The sequence below is a fragment of the Phocoena sinus genome, chromosome 3 (genome assembly GCF_008692025.1).
Source record: "Phocoena sinus isolate mPhoSin1 chromosome 3, mPhoSin1.pri, whole genome shotgun sequence".
In the NCBI taxonomy this organism is placed as follows: domain Eukaryota; kingdom Metazoa; phylum Chordata; class Mammalia; order Artiodactyla; family Phocoenidae; genus Phocoena; species Phocoena sinus.
Genome location: NC_045765.1, coordinates 21972350 through 21991577, shown reverse-complemented (window position 1 = coordinate 21991577; position 19228 = coordinate 21972350). Strand labels below are relative to the sequence as shown.

The window sequence follows — 19228 nt, the reverse complement described above, 5'->3', positions numbered from 1 at the left end:
TTTGAGGGATGTGTAACAGTTTGTCCAGGAATCAAGACTCTCTGGGGAAAGGCATTCCAGACGAAAGCTGTACAAAGGCAAAGAGGAAGAAAACAACCTGGTACATTCTAGAAACAGTGAGTTGGTCGATGTGCCTGTATCAGGGTGTAAGGCAAAAGATGTAACGGATTGGAAGTTAAGGTCAGTATCAAAAAGCCGTGAATACCATTCCAGGGAGGTTGGACTTTATCAGGAGGCAAGAACCAACTTTCACATGGGGAGTGACGTGAGCTTCAGATCTTGGTAACATCACTCTGGAGGCAGAAATTAGGTGAAAACACATGCCCCAAACATGTGAACTAAATGCGAAAAAAGAGCTGCTCTTTTTTTGTACAAAAGATTGTACATGACTGTTTATATCACAGCTGCTTTATTCATAATAACCAAAAACTGGAAACACTGTAAATGTCCATCAGTTGGGAAATGGACACAAAAATGGTGGTCTATTCATATGAAGTGGAATTCTACACATTAGGAAAAAACAAACTACAGCTACATCCAACAACATGGATACATCTCAGAAACATGCTGAGTGAAAGAAACAAGACACACATGCAAAAAAGCACATACTATATGATGCCATTTAGCTAAAGTTCCAGAACAGACAAAGCTAATTAGAAATTAGTGTTAGACATCTACAGAAAAGTTTTGATGTGGCGCTGGCACGTGACCGCGGCTCAGCCAATCAGACGCGCATGCCCAGGCGGTGGAGTATCCATTCCAGCAGCGGCTGGAGTAAGCAGTTCCAGGAGCATGAGTAACTCTTGTGTAAGCTGCAGGGTCCGACATCCGGGATGGAGGCCGTAGGGTCCTCACCACAGTGGTGTTGTGGCGTGATTTGAGCGGGGAGGGTAACTGCAGCAAGCATTGTTCAAGGAGCTGAGAATACAGTGGCAGATAAGGCAGACAGGACCCCTGCCCTTATGGTGGGACATTCTAGTGGAAGAGACAGAGAAGAAACAAGTCAACAAATAGGTCAACAAGGTGATTTTGGATAGTAATAGTGCAGTAAAAGAAATAAAAGAGTGATGAGCTCCAGTGGGAGTGGGAGGGGCTACTCCTACTCAGGTGGTCAAGGAAGGCTTCTCTGAGGAGGTGATATTTGACCTGAAAGCATTCCAGGCAGCTGGACCAGCATATACAAAGCACCTGAGGTAGGAATAAGTTGGCCTGTTCAGAAGTCAGGAAGTTTAGTGATATTAACATGAAACCACAGAAATAGTACAGGACAGATCATGAGGGTCCATAGGCCATGATGGAAAGTTCAAATTTAACTGTAAATAAAACCGGTAGCCATTGAGGATTTTAAAGCAGGGCAAGAATTGATCTGATTCACATTTTCAAAAGATCAGGGGATGAATTGTTAGAGGCAAGAGTGAATGGAGATATAAAATCAGGGGAAGGGTAATATGATGGTTAGTTTTATGTGTTAGCTAGGCTAGTCTAGAAACCCAGTTATTCAATTAAGCCCTAATCTAGGTGCTGCTGTGAAGGCATTTTGTAGATATGGTTAACATCTGTAATCAGTTGACTTTGTATAAAGAACTTTGTCCTCCATAATGTGGGTGGGCCTCACCTAAGCAGTTGAAGGCCTTAAGAGCAAAAATTGATTTGCCCAAGAGAAGTTAGCCTTTCAACACATCAATAGGAGTTTTCAGCCTGCTGGTCTGTCCTATACATTTCAGGCTTGCCAGCTCCCACAATCATGTGAAAAAATTCCTTAGGAAAAATAGATAGATAGATAGATGATAGATAGCTATAGAGATGGAGATGTATCCTATTGGTTCTGTTCTCTCAGTGAACCCTGACTAATACAAGTAGTTAACCTCTCAGTGTTTCTCTGAGGACTAGAAAAGATGTTTGTGAAAGTGTCTACTATGTGCCCAACTCACAGTGGGCACTCAATGACTGTTATTCCCCTATGTTCCTTCTCCTAAAAGGCTCAGGAAGAACAGAAGTTTGATTAGGTCAGAAAAGAAAAGAAAATCCTAGAAGGAAACATACTAAAAATCTCCCAGGGAGAGAGCTGAGGAACAGCATGGAGTGTGTACATGAAGTTTTCCACACCTCTCAAATTCATACGATTATGCATTTCTTTTATCATCACAAATAAATTTGCTAATTGAATCTGTAACTCAAGGTTTTCATTTAAATATTAATTTAAAAGAAACATATTAAGTCTCACTGAATTCCCTGTTCTACCATGAGGAAACTCTCACCTTGTGATATATTCTGCAAGATCTTTGCTCAGCTCACGGAACTTTCGCTATGCTCAGAAATGTCCTCCTATCTTTGCTGACTTAAGCGTTGTTTCGTTTTTGCCATGCCCTGAACGGTTCAAAGTCCATATTAAAATGCCAGGGTTTTGCAACCTTTGCCAATGCTAGGCTAGCAAGAATTCCCAAGCCCTCAGTTTCCTTATCAACAAAGGTGAAAAATACTACTTTAGCTTCCTTGGAAGCTCTTTCTGAAAGACGTTTATTTAAAACAATGGTAGGAACACATGTGGACACCTGCTTTTTATTCTTTAAACCTTAGCTCATTTCTTCTTCCTTCATCTTCCTTCTTTTCCTTGATTTTTCAAATTTGATTTCATTCAGCTCAAATGTCACCGCTTCTGTGAAGCCCCCAGTCAGTTAGAGACAGAACTCCAACTCAACAGAGCTTATGATTTAAAAAAACAAACAAACAAACAAACAAAAACTGTATGTGGGTGGATTTATTGGCTCTTATAACTGGAAGCCTAGGAGGTAGACCTAGCTTCAGGATTGGCTGAGCCCAGGGCCTGCAGTGATGTCATCTGAACTCTCTCTCTTGCCTTCTTTCAGCTTACTTTCAATTCTGCAAACAGGCAAAAAGAGCAGCCCTGGCAGCCCCTGATCCACATTCTCCCAGCTTAGCAACCCCTATAGGGTCAGAGCAGGGGGATGACTTCTCTTTTTCCCAGTGTCTACATATAAATTCAGAGCAGGATTCTGCTTGGGTCACATACCCATGGCAGTGGCAGGCGTGAGAAGATAAAAGTCCCATGACTGACAATCTGACCAGGATCAAAGGAAGTGAGAGAGAGGAGATTCCCCAAAAGAAACTGGGAGGCTGGGAAGGCAAAATACACACAAGAAAGAATTTTTGAAAAAGAAAGCCCCCAAGTCTCCACTTGTCTATATATCACATCTATTTATAATGTCACTTTGCAGCTCATCCCATCAAGAGATAAAGAATCTGGGCTGGTCTTGTGACTTGGTTTGACCAATAGGCTAAAGCAGAAGTGAAGGCAGCCTTGAGGATTCTCTCTCCGTAACTTTGCTGGAAAAATGAGACCTGGAACAGAGCCAAGTCAGTCCACATGTCCTAGCTGGAGACTCAGACAGTGAGAAAACCCTGCCAAGACCCACAAAGCCACCAAATTAGGAGGCCCTGCAGAGCCCGGCTCTGATCAGCAGAACCGCCAGCCAACCCATAGATGCAGAAACAAAAACAACCTTTTTTTTTTTTTTTTTTGTATACTCCTGAGGTTTTTTGTGGTTCTGCTATAGCATCACCGTGGCAACAGATAACGGATACACTTTGTATCTACCAGACCTCTCTCACATCACCATTCTGCGGGCAGAGCGAGGCATCCCTCCTGTGCTCACGCACTTACATAACCCAAAGTATGCTGTTGCAACGTTTATACTGAGTTGTAATCATCTATTGTAACTACTTGTTTACATATATATATCTCCTTGACACTAAGCTCTTTGAGGGAGGAATTTTTTTAAATCTTTTTGAGCCCAACACTTGGCACAGAGTGTAGTAAAGAACAGAAACCGGTTAAACGTTCCTAGAAATTCTGAGAATGAGGAGTCCCACCAAAAAACTATCTGTAGGGCTTCCCTGGTGGCGCAGTGATTGAGAGTCCGCCTGCCGATGCAGGGGACACGGGTTTATGCCCCGGTCTGGGAAGATCTCACATGGCGCGGAGCGGCTGGGCCCGTGAGCCATGGCCGCTGAGCCTGCGGGTCTGGAGCCTGTGCTCCGCAACGGGAGAGGCCACAACAGCGAGAGGCCCACTTACCACAAAAAAAAAAAAAAAAAACTATCTGTGAAACCTACGCTGAGTGCCCAAATCCCTAGCCAGGCTGAATTTTTGTTTTTAGGTATCAGGGTCATTTGTTTTTCCGTGTCCGTGAATTGCATGCTTCTTGTTTTTTATTTATCTATTGGATTGTTTCTCTTTTTTCTTATTAATTTGAAAACTTTTAAATATTTTCTCCATATGTATTCTTTGCCAGATCCATGTATTGAAAATATTTCCTGCCAGTCTGTGAACTCTTTCCCTTTTATTATGCTATCATTGGTAAGCATGACTTTTTTAGTTTTAATGAGGTTTAACTTTTCAATCTTTCCTTTATATTCCATCCATTTTGTGTTTATTTAAGAATGCATCCTTATCCCCAGTCATAAAGATACCCTCCTATATTGTCTGCTAAAAAGTTGGGAGTTTTGTTTTTCATATTTGGGTCTTTAATGTGCCTGAAGTTCGGTTTTATATATGGTTTAAGGTAGGGGTTCAATTGCCCCAGCGTCATTTAATGAATATCTAACCTTCCCGTTCACTTAGGATGCAGCTAATAGGTTTCTGTATGTGCAGGGTGTGTGTCTGGTGCCTCTTGTTTGCCTGCACTATTTGTTGATCCCTGCACAAACACACAACCTCTCTGTGTTCATAGGATGAGTCACTCCACCCTGCTCTTTTTCTTCAAAATAGTTTTGGCTATTTCTGGCTCTTTCTTTTTCATATACATTTTACAGTCACCCTGTCAAGTTATACACCAAACTCTTAGACCCACTAGAGTTGACAGAACTTTGTTTGGTATTGCATTATATTTTTGGGTTAATTTGGGGAGAATTTACGACTTTAAAAATCGAATCTTCCTATCCATGAACATGATGTAATTTCACTCACTTATTAAATTTCACCTGTCTGCAAGATATACCCGGAATCCAATAATTCTCACCGCCTCTCCTGTTACCAACCTGGTCCAAGCCATCGTCATCTCTCCCCTGGTTAGCCCCCGGTAGCCTCCCTACTGGCTCCTCTGCCTCCACGTCATCTCCTCTACAGCCTATTCACACAGCAGCCAGGATGATGATTCCTGTTTAGACATCAATCAGGTCATGGCCCTTGTACCACCTAAAATCGCCTTGTAGCCCCAGTGGTGCCAAATTCCACACTTTGGGAAACAATGGTTTGAATGAATGAATGAGAGGATGCTGACTATGTAAGACCCTGGGAATTGAGAAATGATCAAGTAAGGGGTCGGTCTCGGGGAAACCAAAATGGGAAACATGGCACGGAGCCCGCACCACGGTGAGGGTGAACTTGGGAGTTCATGATGGAGCCAGAAGCAAAAGCGCGGGCACAGAGGATCGCGCCTGGACCAGGCGGAGGCTGCTTCCAGAGCGCAGCGACTGCGATGGCGCGTCCGGGGCCTCCCGCGCGCGGCCGCCGCCCAGCCCAGCCGGGCCTCTGGGCTCCGCACGGGGACGCGCTCTGAGGGCGCGCTCCGGACGGCGGCGGCGCGCAGGGCCGCTGTGGCGGGAGAAGCGCTTCCGGTGGCGTTGGAGGCGGCGCTAAGCGGGTCCCGAGAGCGGCGCGGGCTGTGGCCGGGGGGGAGCGGTGAGTCGTGGGCCGCGGGCCCGGGTGCTGTGGGTTGGAAACGCGCAGGGAGCCTGGCGGAAGGGCGCGGGCTGGAGCGGGGGCGCGCTCCCGCGGGCCGGCTGTCAGGAGACACCGGGGCTGGGAGGTCAGAAGCCCCCTCGCCGTGTCCTGGACTTCCCGGGCCAGGGGGTCCCTGCACCTTGGAGACCCCTGCCATCCCAATGCCTGAGCTCCCCATCTCTAGCAGCCTGACCTCCTCTGAGCTCCCCCTGAGCCCCCGCGGTGGAGTGGGTCTCCCGGCATGGGAGGGGGCTCACCCATCCACGCCCGCACGCGCCCTGCCACGCTGTCCCCGCGGCCGCGTGACGAAACTCGCCACGGGGAGGACACCCAAGATGGCTGCCGCGGGGACAGGCCACGGCGGGGACTGGCGCGAGCGATTGCTAGGTGGTCCGGTGGCACCGACCCCCACGCCCCTCAAGCTCCTAGCTCCTGGCTTCTCCTCCTGGCGCAGAGGGGGGGCTCGGAGATCAGAGACCACCTGGCCCCTGCCCTAGAACTCGCAATCTAGTAGGGAAGAGAAAATGGGAAAAGGTAATGGGAACAGGAGTGATCCTGCCCGGATCTTCCATTTCCGTGCTGACCGCCTGAGCTTTCCCAACTTGTCACGAACCTCTAACCTTCTCAGAATGACAGTAGACACAATGCCTACCAAGAGTTTGCAGGTGATTCAGGTCCATCTACTTTTACATTCCTCCAGCCCCATGAGGTACTTGGCCTTGCCTTCCTAATCCAGATGGGGAAGGAAACTGGGGCTCAGAGAGGTTGTGTCACCTGCCTAAAGTCACACAGTTGGTCATCTGTAGTCTCAGCTTACATGTTACTTCCTCAGAGATGCTCTCCCTTGGCTGTGTTGTTTGAAATTGCCCCTTCATGCACACATCCTCTGTTAGATTACCCCTGTGATTTTTTCCTTAAGAGAATTTGTCACCAGTTGAAATTAACTGTTTACTTGCTTGTTTGATTCTCTGCTTGTGGTCAGGGCCTCTGTTTGTCTTGCTCCTCTGTCTGTTCCCTGCACCCGGGAGACCCTCACTGAATATTTGTTGAGTGCCTGAATGAGAAAGCTCAGTATGAGTGACTTCAGAGCTCGGGCACTTAACCACTCCATGGGCAACTGCTTTCTGAAGCCCCATGGCATTTTGTTTTTACTTTTCTCAAAGTCATAATCTCTCTTCTGCCTCACCTTCTAGATTTTTACTTGCGTGTCTCCAGCTTTTCTCTTCCTTTGCTCATCCCCAGTTTGCTGAGCTGCTTCCATGTTCCAGGCACTGTAATAGGTGCAAGGTGGGTATACAGGTAAATAAGGAGACTTTGCAGCTCTTGTGGTGCTGAACTTGCCATGTAAGAGCTGTAAGCTGAGAAGGAAATCTGGGAGGATGAGTGGAGGCTCCACCAGGAGGTTCTGGGACCTCAAGCAGCTCCTTTCTCCCCTCAGGACTGCAGTTGTCTAGTCTGCAAAAAATGATGGTGTTTGGAGAGGAGGATATATCGGTTTCTGTCCAGCTCTAACATATGATTGCTTTAAGTATGTATTCAAGGGTTTGCTTGAGCGGGCAAGCATTTAAGTCCCATGGGCTTCCAGGAAAGGGATGTCTGTGCTTGCAGTTGTCAGAGAAGAAGCTGTATAGCAAGGGGTAGATGTAATTCAGGATCAGGAAAATATTTAGAATGTTTTTAATATTCGGTAAAAGTTTTATGAAATCCCATGTGGATGAGTATAGAAAGATGTTGTCAGAGGGAGGGGACCCCTTCCCCCTCCTCACTTCCTGCAGAGGAAGCTGAGAAGACAACCAGAGCAGCAGTGATCCTTAGAGCAGATCCATCATAAAACTTCTTTGTTCTCTGATGCTTTAGAATGAAATACGGCATCTACATCCTACTAAGCAAGCCGTGGTTAGATGCATTCGGTTGGAGTATAATTGTGAATAGAACCAACCTTTTGTTTGAGGTTAAAGATGAGAAATCAGCACTAAGTCATTTTTTTAAAAGGCTGACTCTTGCGTAGACAGTGAAAAATTATTGTCAGAATACATATCAAACCTATACTTAATTATACAAAGTTCAAAGTTATTAAGTTTTTAGTTAACTGCTATTACTTTGTGAAATGTTTTCATACACAGTATATATAATCTGTTACTTGATTCTTTAAAGTAGGTGGGAAAATATTCAACTGAATATGTCCAAAATACTACAGTTCGGGAGTACTGTATTATTTTTACAGGCTGATACCACCATCTCAAGTAAAAACTAATAGAATTTTTTTTAAAAAATGGATAAGAACTTCACTCATCATAAGAAATTGATTAGGAAACCCAAAGTTGATCTTGAGGTTCACCAGAGTATGAACAATGATTGTATTGTTACCTGGGTGTTTTAAAGTTCATAGAAGAATGGGATCTGCCATGTGGATGGGGAGTGGAGGCAGGGAGTATGGTGGCAGGGAGACAGACAGAAGGCAGTCATTCCCCATGGCTTCCTGATTCTACTACACAGGCCCCATGTCTCCATGCAGACCTGTCCCTGGAATAGAGGAGGGTATGCCACAGAAAGCCATTGCTGAGTGGAAATGCCCTTTGAAAGAATCTGCTTCTTAGCACAGGATTCAACTTTCTGATCTATAATTTTTTTTTTTTTTTTTTTTTTTTTGCGGTACGCGGGCCTCTCACTGTTGTGGCCTCTCCCATTGCAGAGCACAGGCTCCGGACGCGCAGGCTCAGCGGCCATGGCTCACGGGCCCAGCCGCTCCGCGGCATGTGGGATCTTCCCGGACCGGGGCACGAACCCGTGTCCCCTGCATCGGCAGGCGGACTCTCAACCACTGCTCCACCAGGGAAGCCCCTCTGATCTATAATTTGATCTCTTGTGTGGCCATGCCCATAAGAAAGAAATGCTGTGTGTGGATGACCATCACAAAGCCAAATTAGGAAACGTGTGCCTTCAATGAACGTGATTGCCCTTGCCAGACACATCACTTCTGACCCCGCAAGGGTCAGAAGTGGGGTATAAAGTCAGGCCGAACTGCCTTCTTGGGCATGGCACTTGATTTCTCTGAGTAACTCTGCAAAGTAGGGGGAAATTTCTTAGAGAGGTGAAGTGAGAATTTAGCAGTCTAGTAACGCGTGGAACACCCTGTGTCTGGCACACAATGGGTGCTCAGCCATGTCCCCCTATAGTGACTTTGATAGGGTATGTCACACCTCTCTGGCCCTAACTAAATAAACCAAGAGCAACCAGACTCTTTTTCAACTCTTTCAAATGCAGTAAACAACTGCATTATGTTAGTTAAAACATAACTAACAATAAGTTTCCAGTTTAATAATTTAATTATCGTTGTTAATCTTTAGCCAGGGTTAAAGGTCTTTCTTACCAAGTCCCTGAGAAAGCACATTCCCTGCTAGTTTGTTTTCTGTGAAGTTTTGGAAAATTCTTCTTTTTTTCCAGTAGTTAAGCATTTTCTTGGCATGTAGCTAAACATAAGTTTGAAATAAAGCTTATCTCAGAGAAAATCCTTTTTCTTAGGCATCACCTTCAGGAAGCCAAGTGCCATTCTATTCCCCACCCTCCCCCCACCACCAACCCCACCAATACTACCAGCCACTGTGTTTCTGTGCAGGACTTGAGCCAATGAGGGCAGGAGATTCTTGCTTGGAGAATGACATGTTAGTAATGACCCTACCTTTGTTTAGCCCTTTACACTTAATAAAGGTCAATAAAGCCCTCTTGCATACCCCAGTTTCCTAATCCTTGCAACTGTGTCAGCCAACTCTCATCTCCATCTTACAGACGAGAAAATTGAGGTTCAGAGAGGTGAGATGACTTACCCAGTGACATGCTTAGAAAGGAAGAGACAGAGTCAGGACTCTGATCCAGATTGCAGTGGTTCAAGTCCAGTTCTCAATTCCGTGGGTTGTCAGGGTAGGTACTCAGCAGACCAGGCTACAGGGCAGGGAGCCTTCCTCGACAGGACCCAGCCAGCAACCAGCCTGAGTGGCCATGGAGTCGTCTAAATATTTCTGTTGCCCCTGAAAGAGGGTAAGAATCTTCCCTTAACTGGTAGGGCATTTGGTTATTTATCTATAAATTTTATATCCTTTCCCACATAGTGTTTCCCAAACTTAGCTGATCATAGGATCCCCTGGTGTATTTCTTCAGGATCACCTTCCTAGGCTCCACCCCCGCTTTACTGAATCAGGAAAGCTGCTTTCCAGGTCAGAACCACCTCCCCAGGGAGCAGGGGTTCCGGAGCCAGGTAATAAAACGTCACACTCTGGCAGCACCGCTTCCTTGTAACCAAACCCTTATGAGGGTTGGATGGGGTGATATAAGGAGGGCTCTTGGGATACGTGGTTCTTAAACATTAGTGTTATTATTAAACAGCATCCTAATTTTGCTGATAAAGATGCAGAAACTTGGGGCAGTGGGATAATGTGTATAAGGTCACAGAGTCGTCGGTGGAGCTGGCATTAAAACTCAGGTCTGTTGCCTCCACAAGCATAAGCCCCTAACCACTACACACCCCTTCCCTCATCACCTCCATCGGGGGATTCCAGGTTACAGGGCAGTTAGGGAGGTGCGGCTTGGAGCCAGAAATTCAAGTTCCACTAACCAACTGGTTCAGTAAAGTTATTTGGCAATGAAACTGATCACCGTTGTCTAATTGGAGCAGACTGTTTACCAGCCGTGAAGGCTTGTATGTGGTGGGAAGTGGTCCTGGGCCTCTGAGTCAGGGGGTGGTCCTCGCCCTTGCATAGCTGTGCACTGACTGTGTAACATCTAACCTAAAAGGGAGACAGTATTGCCCTCCCAGAATTGGTGATGAAGGTTGTGATATGACTTAAATAATGACTTGAAAAAAGATGGAGTTAAATACCATTTCCAGTAGGCCTATAATGTGTAATACAGTATTATGACTAGAGAATCCTGGTCATGGCACTCATTTTGGCTTTAAAAGCTTATAAATTCTGTGGCTGAGTTATTGTGGATGTTAAACCAGGTTTACTTCACTGAAATAATAGATATTTTTGAAAAGTGTATACAGATTTGGATATGAGAATCATTCATATCACAGTCTTCAATCAGGTTTACCCAGGTTAGTGATCTGATAACTCAGTTGAAGACTGCATGGACAGAGGTGGGTGATGTCCACCCGTAATAAGCTCTATATGAGAAGGGTGTCGATAAGTACATTTGGGGAAATTTAGGCTGTATTCATTAGAATGTGTTTGCCTTTCAGTTTATTTACCGCGTGTTGGGTCTTTCCAAATCCAGGGCCAAGCCAGTGCTGGGGTATAGGAGAGGCCTTCAGTGCATATTGAATGCATATATTAATTTTGTTTATGAATGAATGCATAAAGAAAACTTGGAGAAATTCATTTTGATGAGTTTTGATGAGGCTTCATGATACTATATTTACCCAAAACCCCTTAGCCAAGAGATTGAATTTTAGCAGGATTTTTATTCCCTCTAAGAGATTATTTCTATCCCCTTTGAGGGGTTAATTAATGTATTAACGTATATAATCTGTAAAATAATATCTTTAGGAATGACTCATTTAAATGCAATCTAATGCTATAATTATTAAGGGCCTCAGATAGCTGTCATTCTTAGTTTATTGATTTTGTCTTTAGGTAACAAAGCCTTAACTTTCTTTCTTTTTTTTTTTTTTTTTAACATCTTTATTGGGGTATAATTGCTTTACAATGGTGTGTTAGTTTCTGCTTTATAACAAAGTGAATCAGCTATACATATACATATGCTCCCATGTGTCTTCCCTCTTGCGTCTCCCTCCCTCCCACTCTCCCCATCCCACCCCCCAGGCTGTCCCAAAGCCCCGAGCTAAAATCCCTGTGCCTTGCGGCTGCTTCCCCCTAGCTATCTACCTTACTACGTTTGTTAGTGTGTATATGTCCATGACTCTCGCCCTGTCAAAACTCACCCTTCCCCCACCCCATATCCTCAAGTCCGTTCTCCAGTAGGTCTGCGCCTCTATTCCTGTCTTATCCCTAGGTTCTTCATGACATTTTTTTCCCTTAAATTCCATATATATGTGTTAGCATACGGTATTTGTCTTTTTCTTTCTGACTTACTTCACTCTGTATGACAGACTCTAGGTCTATCCATCTCATTACAAATAACTCAATTTCATTTCTTTTTAAGGCTGAGTAATATTCCATTGTGTATATGTGCCACATCTTCTTTATCCATTCGTCCGATGATGGGCGCTTAGGTTGTTTCCATCTCCGGGCTATTGTAAATAGAGCTGCAATGAACATTTTGGTACATGACTCTTTTTGAATTTTGGTTTTCTCAGGGTATATGCCCAGTAGTGGGATTGCTGGGTCATATGGTAATTCTATTTGTAGTTTTTTAAGGAACCTCCATACTGTTCTCCATAGTGGCTGAACCAATTCACATTCCCACCAGCAGTGCAAGAGTGTCCCCTTTTCTCCACACCCTCTCCAGCATTTATTGTTTCTAGATTTTTTGATGATGGCCATTCTGACTGGTGTGATGATATCTCATTGTAGTTTTGATTTGCATTTCTCTAATGATTAATGATGTTGAGCATTCTTTCATGTGTTTGTTGGCATTCTTTATATCTTCTTTGGAGAAATGTCTGTTTAGGTCTTCTGCCCATTTTTGGATGGGGTTGTTTGTTTTTTTGTTATTGAGCTGCATGAGCTGCTTGTAAATTTTGGAGATTAATCCTTTGTCAGTTGCTTCATTTGCAAATGTTTTCTCCCATTCTGAGGGTTGTCTTTTGGTCTTGATTATGGTTTCCTTTGCTGTGCAAAAGCTTTGAAGTTTCATTAGGTCCCATTTGTTTATTTTTGTTTTTATTTCCATTACTCTAGGAGGTGGGTCAGAAAGGATCTTGCTGTGATTTATGTCATAGAGTGTTCTTCCTATGTTTTCCTCTAAGAGTTTGATAGTTTCTGGCCTTACATTTAGGTCTTTAATCCATTTTGAGCTTATTTTTGTGTATGGTGTTAGGGAGTGATCTAATCTCATACTTTTACATGTACCTGTCCAGTTTTCCCAGCACCATTTATTGAAGAGGCTGTCCTTTCTCCACTATACATTCCTGCCTCCTTTATCAAAGATAAGGTGTCCATATGTGCGTGGGTTTATCTCTGGGCTTTCTATCCTGTTCCACTGATCTATCTTTCTGTTTTTGTGCCAGTACCATACTGTCTTGATTACTGTTGCTTTGTAGTATAGTCTGAAGTCAGGGAGCCTGATTCCTCCAGCTCCTTTTTTCGTTCTCAAGATTGCTTTGGCTATTCGGGGTCTTTTGTGTTTCCATACAAATTGCGAAATTTTTTGTTCTAGTTCTGTGAAAAATGCCAGTGGTAGTTTGATAGGGATTGCATTGAATCTGTAGATTGCTTTGGGTAGTAGAGTCATTTTCACAATGTTGATTCTTCCCATCCAAGAACATGGTATATCTCTCCATCTATTTGTGTCATCTTTAATTTCTTTCATCAGTGTCGTATAATTTTCTGCATACAGGTCTTTCGTATCCTTAGGTAGGTTTATTCCTAGATATTTTATTCTTTTTGTTGCAATGGTAAATGGGAGTGTTTTCTTGATTTCACTTTCAGGTTTTTCATCATTAGTATATAGGAATGCCAGAGATTTCTGTGCATTAATTTTGTATCCTGCTACTTTACCAAATTCATTGATTAGCTCTAGTAGTTTTCTGGTAGCATCTTTAGGATTCTCTATGTATAGTATCATGTCATCTGCAAACAGTGACAGCTTTACTTCTTCTTTTCCGATTTGGATTCCTTTTATTTCCTTTTCTTCTCTGATTGCTGTGGCTAAAACTTCCAAAACTATGTTGAATAAGAGTGGTGAGAGTGGGCAACCTTGTCTTGTTCCTGATCTTAGTGGAAATGCTTTCAGTTTTTCACCATTGAGGATGATGTTTGCTGTGGGCTTGTCATATATGGCCTTTATTATATTGAGGAAAGTTCCCTCTATGCCTACTTTCTGGAGGGTTTTTATCATAAATGGGTGTTGAATTTTGTCGAAAGCTTTCTCTGCATCTATTGAGATGATCATATGGTTTTTCTCCTTCAATTTGTTAATATGGTTTATCACATTGACAGATTTGCGTATATTGAAGAATCCTTGCATTCCTGGAATAAACCCCAATGATCATGGTGTATGATCCTTTTAATGTGCTGTTGGATTCTGTTTACTAGTATTTTGTTGAGGATTTTTGCATCTATGTTCATCAGTGATATTGGCCTGTAGTTTTCTTTCTTTGTGACATCCTTGTCTGGTTTTGGTATCAAGGTGATGGTGGCCTCATAGAAGGAATTTGGGAGTGTTCCTCCCTCTGCTATATTTTGGAAGAGTTCGAGAAGGGTAGGTGTTAGCTCTTCTCTAAACGTTTGATAGAATTCACCTGTGAAGCCATCTGGTCCTGGGCTTTTGTTTGTTGGAAGATTTTTAATCACAGTTTCAATTTCAGTGCTTGTGATTGGTCTGTTCATATTTTCTATTTCTTCCTGATTAAGTCTTGGCAGGTTGTGCATTTCTAAGAATTTGTCCATTTCTTCCAGATTGTCCATTTCATTGGCATAGAGTTCCTTGTAGTAATCTCTCATGATTTTTTTTATTTCTGCAGTGTCAGTTGTTATTTCTCCTTTCTCATTTCTAATTCTATTGATTTGAGTCTTCTCCCTTTATTTCTTGATGAGTCTGGCTAGTGGTTTATCTATTTTGTTTATCTTCTCAAAGAACCAGCTTTTAGTTTTATTGATCTTTGCTATCGTTTCCTTCATTTCTTTTTCATTTATTTCTGATCTGATTTTTATGATTTCTTTCCTTCTGCTAGCTTTGGGGCTTTTTTGTTCTTCTTTCTCTAATTGCTTGAGGTGCAAGGTTAGGTTGTTTATTCGAGATGTTTCCTGCTTCTTAAGGTGAGCTTGTATTGCTATAAACTTCCCCCTTAGAACTGCTTTTGCTGCATCCCATACGTTTTGGGTCGTCGTGTCTCCATTGTCATTTGTTTCTAGGTATTTTTTTATTTCCTCTTTGATTTCTTCAGTGATCACTTCATTATTAAGTAGTGTATTGTTTAGCCTCCATGTGTTTGTATATTTTACAGATCTTTTCTTGTAATTGATATCTAGTCTCATGGCGTTGTGGTCAGAAAAGATACTTGATACAATTTCAATTTTCTTAAATTTACCAAGGCTTGATTTGTGACCCAAGATATGATCTATCCTGGAGAATGTTCCATGAGCACTTGAGAAAAATGTGTATTCTGTTGTTTTTGGATGGAGTGTCCTATATATATCAATTAAGTCCATCTTGTTTAATGTATCATTTAAAGCTTGTGTTTCCTTATTTATTTTCATTTTGGATGATCTGTCCATGGGTGAAAGTGGGGTGTTAAAGTCCCCTACTATGAATGTGTTACTGTCAATTTCCCCTTTTATGGCTGTTAGTATTTGCCTTATGTATTGAGGTGCTCCTATGTTGGGTGCATAAATATTTACAATTGTTATATCTTCTTCTTGGATCGATCCCTTGATCATTATGTAGTGTCCTTCTTTATCCCTTTTAATAGTCCTTATTTTAAAGTCTATTTTGTCTGATACGAGAATTGCTACTCCAGCTTTCTTTTGGTTTCCATTTTCATGGAATATCTTTTTCCATCCCCTTACTTTCAGTCTGTATGTGTCTCTAGGTCTGAGGTGGGTCTCTTGTAGACAGCATATATAAGGGTCTTGTTTTTGTATCCATTCAGCCAATCTGTGTCTTTTGGTGGGAGCATTTAGTCCATTTACATTTAAGGTAATTATCGATATGTATGTTCCTATTCCCATTTTCTATATTGTTTTGGGTTCGTTATTATAGGTCGTTTCCTTCTCTTGCATTTCTTATCTAGAGAAGTTCCTTTAGCATTTGTTGTAAAGCTGGTTTGGTGGTGCTGAACTCTCTCAGCTTTTGCTTGTCTGTAAAGGTTTTAATTTCTCCATCAAATCTGAATGAGATCCTTGCTGGGTAGAGTAGTCTTGGTTGCAGGTTTTTCTCCTTCATCACTTTCAGTATGTCCTGCCACTCCCTTCTGGCTTGTAGGGTTTCTGCTGAGAGATCGGCTGTTAACCTTATGGGGATTCCCTTGTGTGTTATTTGTTGTTTTTCCCTTGCTGCTTTTAATATGCTTTCTTTGTATTTAATTTTTGATAGTTTGATTAATATGTGTCTTGGCGTATTTCTCCTTGTATTTATCCTGTATGGGACTCTCTGTGCTTCCTGGACTTGATTAACTATTTCCTTTCCCATATTAGGGAAGTTTTCAACTATAATCTCTTCAAATATTTTCTCAGCCCCTTTCTTTTTTTCTTCTTCTTCTGGAACCCCTATAATTCGAATGTTGGTGCGTTTCATGGTGTCCCAGAGGTCTCTGAGACTGTCCTCAGTTCTTTTCATTCTTTTTTCTTTATTCTGCTCTGCAGTAGTTATTTCCACTACTTTATCTTCCAGGTCACTTATCCGTTCTTCTGCCTCAGTTATTCTGCTATTGATCCTATCTAGAGTACTTTTAATTTCATTTATTGCGTTGTTCATCGTTGCTTGTTTCATCTTTAGTTCTTGTAGGTCCTTGTTAACTGTTTCTTGCATTTTGTCCATTCTACTTCCAAGATTTCGGATCATCTTTACTATCATTATTCTGAATTCTTTTTCAGGTAGATTGCCTATTTCCTCTTCATTTGTTAGGTCTGGTGGGTTTTTATCTTGCTCCTTCATCTGCTGTGTGTTTTTCTGTCTTCTCATTTTGCTTATCTTACTGTGTTTGGGGTCTCCTTTTTCAGGCTGCACGTTCGTAGTTCCCGTTGTTTTTGATGTCTGTCTCCAGTGGCTAAGGTTGTTTCAGCGGGTTGTGTAGGCTTCCTGGTGGAGGGGACTAGTGCCTGTGTTGTGCTGGATGAGGCTGGATCTTGTCTCTCTAGTGGGCAGGTTCACGTCTGGTGGTGTGTTTTGGGGTGTCTGTGGCCTTGTTATGATTTTAGGCAGCCTCTCTGCTAATGGGTGGGGTTGTGTTCCTGTTTTGCTAGTTGTTTGGCATAGGATGTCCAGCACTGTGGCTTGCTGGTCGTTGAGTGAAGCTGGGTGCTGGTGTTAAGATGGAGGTCTCTGGGAGATTTCCACCGTTTAATATTATGTGGAGCTGGGAGGTCTCTTGTTGACCAGTGTCCTGAAGTTGGCTCTCCTACCTCAGAGGCAGAGCCCTGCCTCCTGGGCTGGAGCACCAAGAGCCTTTCATCCACACAGCTCAGAATAAAAGGGAGAAAAAGTAGAGAGAATTATTAGAAGTATGAGGAAAGAAAGAAGGAAAGGAGGAAAGGAAGGAAGGAAGGAAGAAGCAAAGAAGGAAAGAAAGGAGGGAGGGAGGGAGGGAGGAAGGAAGGAAAGAAGGAGGGAAAGAAGGAGAAAATGTAGAGAGAATTAGTAGAAGTATGAGGAAATAAAGAAGGAAAGGAGGAAAGGAAGGAAGGAAGAAAGAAGCAAAGAAGGAAAGAAAGGAGGGAGGGAGGGAGGGAGGAAGGAAGGAAGGAAGGAGGGAAAGAAGGAGAAAATGTAGAGAGAATTAGTAGAAGTATCGGGAAAGAAAGAGGGAAAGGAGGAAAGGAAGGAAGGAAGAAAGCGAAGAAGGAAAGAAAGGAGGGAGGGAGGGAGGGAGGAAGGAAGGAAAGAAGGAGGGAAAGAAGGAGAAAATGTAGAGAGAATTAGTAGAAGTATGAGGAAATAAAGAAGGAAAGGAGGAAAGGAAGGAAGGAAGAAAGAAGCAAAGAAGGAAAGAAAGGAGGGAGGGAGGGAGGGAGGAAGGAAGGAAGGAAGGAGGGAAAGAAGGAGAAAATGTAGAGAGAATTAGAAGTATGAGGAAAGAAAGGAAAGGAGGAAAGGAAGGAAGGAAGAAAGAAGCAAAGAAGGAAAGAAAGGAGGGAGGGAGGGAGGGAGGAAGGAAGGAAGGAAGGAGGGAAAGAAGGAGAAAATGTAGAGAGAATTAGTAGAAGTATGAGGAAAGAAAGAAGGAAAGGAGGAAAGGAAGGAAGGAAGAAAGAAGCAAAGAAGGAAAGAAAGCAGGGAGGGAGGGAGGAAGGGAGGAAGGAAGGAGGGAAAGAAGGAAAAAAGAAAGAAAGAAGATACAGTAAAAATAAAATAAAGTATAATATAGTTATTGTACTAAAAAATATTTAGAAAGAAAAAAAAAAAAAAGGAACAGATAGAACCCTAGGACAAATGTTGGAAGCAAAGCTATACAGAGAAAATCTTACACAGAAGCATACACATACGCGTTCACAAAGAGAGGCAAAGGGGGAAAAATCATAAATCCTGCTCCCAGAGACCACCTCCTCAACCTGGGGTGATTCGCTGTCTAAAGGAGGGAAGGAAGGAAGGAAAGAAAGAAAGAACGAAGGTAAAGTACATTAAAGTTATTACAATTAAAATTAATTATTAAGAAAAAAAATTTTTTTTTTTAAAAAACCATGGACGGATAGAGCCCTAGGACAAATGTTGGAAGCAAAGCTATACAGAGAAAATCTTACACAGAAGCATACACATACACGTTCACAAAGAGAGGCAAAGGGGGAAAAATCATAAATCCTGCTCCCAGAGACCACCCCCTCAACCTGGGGTGATTCGCTGTCTAAAGGAGGGAAGGAAGGAAGGAAAGAAAGAACGAAGGTAAAGTACAATAAAGTTATTACAATTAAAATTATTAAGAAAAAAAAATTTAAAAAAAAAAAAAAAAACCATGGACGGATGGAGCCCTAGGACAAATGGTGGAAGCAAGAGTATACAGCCAAGATCTCACACAGAAGCATACACGCACATATTCACAAAAAGAGGAAAAGGGAAAAAAATCACAGATCTCGCTCCTAAATTCCACCTCTTCAATTTGGGATCACTCCCTGTCTATTCAGGTATTCCACAATGCAGGGCACATCAAGTTGATTGTGGAGCTTCAATCCGCCGCCTCCGTGGCTGCCGGGAGAGACCTCCCCCTCTCCTCCCTGCTCTCAAAGCTCACAGGAGCTCAGCTTTGTACCCGGCCCTGCCCCTGCGCGCAGGTCGCTGGAGGGCGTCTGTTTTTTGCTCAGACAGGACGGGGTTAAAGGAGCCGCTGATTCGGGAGCTCCGGCTCACTCAGGCCGGGGGTTGGGGGATGGGGGAAGGAGGGGCACTGCGTGCGGGGCGGGCCTGCGGCTGCAGAGGCGGCGTGACGCTGCGGCAGAGGCCGGCGTGACGCTGCACCAGCCTGAGACCCGCCGTGCGTACTCCCGGGGAAGCTGTCCCTGGATCCCGGGAACCTGGCAGTGGCGGCCTGCACAGGCTCCGCGGAAGAGGGGCGCGGAGAGTGACCTGTGCTCACACACAGCCCCCCTGGTGGCGGCAGCAGCAGCCCCTGCGTCTCCCGCCCGTCTCTGGGGTCCGCGGTTTCAGCCGCGGCTCGCG

General features: G+C 43.4%; 1 protein-coding gene across 7 annotated transcripts in view; it reads left to right on the top strand.

Annotated features, from left to right (window-relative positions):
- Window positions 1-5590: 5590 nt before the first annotated feature.
- Window positions 5591-19228, top strand: part of SFXN1 (sideroflexin 1) — a 55487-nt gene continuing 41849 nt past the window's right edge. For 3 of the 7 annotated variants that reach the window (XR_004349221.1, XM_032626886.1, XM_032626889.1), the window contains exons 1-2: window positions 5642-5701; window positions 6937-7030. The gene's annotated coding sequence lies outside the window, so the exon portion shown is untranslated. Of the gene's footprint in view, window positions 5702-6936; window positions 7043-19228 lie in introns of all 7 variants that reach the window. The other 4 variants (XM_032626887.1, XM_032626885.1, XM_032626884.1 and 1 more) reach the window with 4 other exon arrangements.